Here is a 4,650-nt window from a genome sequence, read left to right as displayed (position 1 = left end):
TATTGATGAAATTTCCAGATTTGCGTGTTTTGTATCTCATTTGTGCTTATATTATAATAAAATGAACTAGACAAAATAGCCAACAACAAAAGGCATAAAAGAAAGTTTAAGAAATGCCCAGATGAGATTTTACATTTTGACCTGTAAAGTCAGATTTACGTTATGAAATGATAGACATCATTTTTGTTATCAATGCTCAACCCTGCAATATTTGGAGCTATATTATAATTTTTTTTCCTCAAATATTTATAGTGAAGATGCACCAGTACACTGCATTTAGTCGTGTTTTAGCTTAGTAGTGGGAGAGACGTCTTTGAAGGAAAGAAAGTTGCAATTAGTTGTATTATGAGCTTTTCTGTTATGTTCATATTGTTGGCATCAAAATTATTGAGCTCTTTCGTTGTACATCTGCTTTGTGCTCTCAGAATACACATGGTGCTTCTCATCGAATGATATTTATATCCTCCTGTAAAGGATTTTTTTTTTGCAATAGGTATTGTTTGTGAGTGATCATTTTCTCCCAGATTTATTTTTCATATTTGCCGAAAGAGTCTCGGAATACATGAAGAACTAGAATTTTATAGTTTTTGTAACAACAGTTGATTGGAAAATGGATTTTGTTGTAATTACTTACTGTCACATGTTATTCGCGTATGTAGAAGAAAAGGTTGCCTTAGTCACTTTCTTGGCAACCAATATCAACTTAGCTAAACCAAACCAAGATTAGTAAAGTTTAACCAATTTATACCCTGATCAGACTTCGCTCTTACGTGTTTTCATAATACAATGGATATGACCTTCGGAATACCACACCTGGTCAGGGATACTGGATCAGAAAGTAAATCACCTTTATGATAATTACCAGCATAGTACCGCTGTAAGGATACTGCACATTGCTTGAAATATAAGGCAGTGTACAAGAATCTAGATTTTTGTTTTAAGTATCTGACTTGCTTAACAAAGGAATATCCCACAAGGGCAATCTATTTGGACATCGACGCAGTGGCAACTAGAGGAACTCGAAAGAGAAGTCCCTTAAATCGTTGGGCATATTCAAACATGCCCCTCCAGGAAAACTTAGGAGATCTTTCGATTGCACAAAATAATTCTCATAAAGTCATAATAATATGTTTTGTGTGTGTTCGATGATCCCACTAAGGCTTTCCACTCTCCCTGTCGGACAAGTACGGAGGCTCCTAGGTTCCAACCAGGGGTTCTATTCCTTTAAATATTATCTTTTCCATTAGCCAAAGCTTCTGGGAAGGATAACCGATATCGGGATAGAACTAGAGATTATAACAAGATATTAGTTCTTGACCAATAGTGAAGTAGCCTTTAACAACTACAACACAATTGACCTTCGAACAAAACCCTTGTTAGTGCTCCATTTGACATCCTTAGAATTAACCAAACAACCAAATTACCCTTATTATTCAAATAAAATCAATCTGTGTGCTCGGAACATCCTAATGGGAAAGTTGGAAGACTTTCCAACCTGGACTGATAATCCCGGATGATGCCAAAAGAAATGATTTCACTTTCAAATAAAATAGTGCGAGTTGTAAAAGCGTAAGAGCTATATAGAATCACATTTGGCCAGCCTCACATCTTCCCATCCTCTACTTAGTTGTCTCAATTACATCAATCTTGAACTACTTCAAGCAAAGTATTCTTGCCCTTACCCTTTCGGTCGAGCACAACCTCCCGAGTGCGAGGATCAAGCAATTTCATACCACCTCATACCTTTCAGTCTTCAACCTGATCTCTACATTCATAGCTTGAAAAAGCATAAGAGGGTCACCTCTGTTAATGACTATTCTTAAGCTTCCTTTCTTTGGGAGTAGGAACTCTTTCCTAGAAGGTCATAGAAAGATAGCGAAGTCAGATAGTTCTTTCTTGCTTTCCTTCTATCTTTCTTTTTATTTCAAAGTGGTCCACATCACCGCTTACTTACTTAACTTGCCCCCCCTTTTTTTTAAGCAAGGTAAGTCATGCAAACAAGAGAAGTGGAATCTATTAGAATAAAAAATAGTGCAGCTCGATCAGTATAAGAATAATGCCAGGAAAGGTGACTTTATTTTCCTTTCCGACTTCTTCCTTTAGAACATCATGTAAAGTTGAAGGGTAGGCCTTTGGCACCATAGAGGTGAAGATCGAAATTAGGAGAGTGAAGAGAGGAAGGAACCCTCTTTTTAAGTCCTACGTACTGCTCTTCTCTCAATCGCTCTTTGGTATATGGAAGTGGAAAGCGAACTGCTAGCTTTGGCCTAAAAGAGAGGTTCTGTCTTTCTTTATCCAAGTAAGAAAAATATGGGACGCTCGCAGACCAAAAGGAAGAGAATTATTAGCACTCTCGTCCGCCCCTCTCCTTACAGTAAAGTGGATGAACATCCCTCTCTTTACCCTTTGTAACTGAACTTTCTTACTTATGCGATGAAGAGCTTACTTAGTATTGAAATCCAGTTGGCAGAAAGTACCGAAAGTCGTCCGCCCGCCCTATCAACCGGTGTTTCAACCAACTTTTTTCTTATCTCCATATCTCTCTTTTGGCTTTTGAAACTTCGATTCGTGACACCTACTCATACGTGCCAAAGAGGCTTCCTTCCCTTCTTGACCCAGCTAAAGGTAAAGGTAGGGATTAGGCAGCGAAGAAGAGACGGAAGAGCTTCCTCCCCTATTGACGGCTCACGAATATGTGTCCCACGTTTAGGAGAAGAACTTATATAGGTTTCTTTAGCTCTGTCTCTATCCGAGGAAAGAGTGTACCGATTCCACCTCCTGGCATTATTAGGTTCGCTTGCAAACAACACTTCTCCTCTCGCCCACCGAAAGCAAAGGGTAATGGTTATACAACTCTTACCACATTCGCTATAGGGTGCAAACCCTCACTATCAGTCAGTTTTCCCACGTCTATTAGACTTTTTTCAAAAACCTTGACTAATAGAATAGTGAAATTACAATAGACTGCGAAAAAGGACTTAGAGAGAAGCTTAGGATATTACTTATGTAAAGTGCCGTAGCAGTTCTTTTTTCTAGCTCAAAATACGCCGTTTATTGCTATATCTCCTTCCTGATCCCCCCCGGGAATCACATCACTTTTGACATAGCACCCCAAGAGAACCTTTTAAAGAACTATTAGTACCATTTACTTAAGAGATTACTTTCTTAGTAGTTGCTGAAGGATTCTTTCTTCTATATCAGGAATATAGGTCAAAAGTGATCTTCAACTTGACTTTATCTTCAACAATAAGTTCTAATTATTTAGATAAATAAAAGAAAATGAAAAGAAAGATATAAAGAAACTGAGCCGTCATAGTCTGTTTTAACTCCTCCGCAAGGAAGGAACGAGTCGTTTCCCCCTTTCCTTCACCACCAGCTGGAGCACAGTCTTCGCCGATCTCAAGGTTATCAGCAAGACAAGCTCAATAACGCAGCTACGAGCTCTTTCCTTACTCAGACCTCAACCGGGCAGGGTGACAAGACCTTAATGCAGGGTTTGACATGGCCTTTGAGTACAAGCCTGGGAGGACCAATTTGCCGACGCATTAAGTCGAAGGGCCGAGTTGGCATCCAACAAGTTCGAATTAGAATAGATAGCATCCATGAGGGGCAGTCCCAGAACGTATAAGATAGAAAAAGGACCCCGTAGCCCAGACCCTACTGAAAAATGTGATCAACTTCAGTTAGAAGTTCCGCTCGAGTGGAATAGTTGTTGGTACTCTCTTTCATATCCTTCTCGTGTTGGTGACTGACCTCTTCTTTTCTATTTAGAAAGTGGAACAGAACTAGCAGCAGATAGGCATTCCGTTAGCTTAAAAATGGACTCATGGTTAGAAATCGCTTCCTTAACAACTATCTTAAGAATGTCCTATCTCTCTATTCAACACTTTAAAACGAGCTAGAAGGCTTCTCTTAAAGCAGGAAAATAGGAGTTATAGTAGTTTCATCTATTTGATTCAAATGAGTGCCCTCACTTCCTCTCCTTACTATGATATGCCCCAAAAAAAGAAAAAGAAAGTGCAACATATAAAAGAGCGATGACACTAATTATCAGTGACCTCTTACATAGCATATGCGAGCCTTACGTGGACGATTTGGTAGTGTTTTCAAAAGAAAGAACTGACCACATCGAAAATTTATGGAAGGTCTTCGAATGGTTAAGAAAACATCAACTGAAGATGAACCCAAAAAATGTGCATTTGGGATTGGGTGGAGGCCTTAAATCAGTAGAGCAATAGTATAGCTATTATTAACCTGACCCCTATTCCATTACTTAAGCCTACTCTTTCTTCAAGAGATGAAACGAGCAGCCAAAAATTGCTGTCCCTATTGTATTTTAGATGTAGTCATCTACAGGGCTAAGAATCTTACCTTTACTTAGAGACGGGTAGCGGTACCACGCTCTTCCGTGCTCATAGGTTGATTCATGTATGCATCCCGACTAAGGTCTCATAAATGTGCATCTTTCCACGAGCCCGTTAAAAGAAAGTGAATCTTTCCATTTTTCTTATAGTTTCTATTATTAATTGAAAGAGATTTCTTATTCTTATATGTAGGCCAGCTTGACAAGCAACCCTTCTTCTTGATCTGAGGTACGAAGAGAAAGATTTCTTTTTTATGACTTCCACCTATCGATCCCGGCCTAGAAAA

This window comes from Solanum stenotomum, unplaced genomic scaffold (assembly GCF_019186545.1).
Source record: "Solanum stenotomum isolate F172 unplaced genomic scaffold, ASM1918654v1 scaffold27594, whole genome shotgun sequence".
Lineage (NCBI taxonomy): Eukaryota > Viridiplantae > Streptophyta > Magnoliopsida > Solanales > Solanaceae > Solanum > Solanum stenotomum.
Note: the sequence above shows the minus strand (reverse complement) of the source record.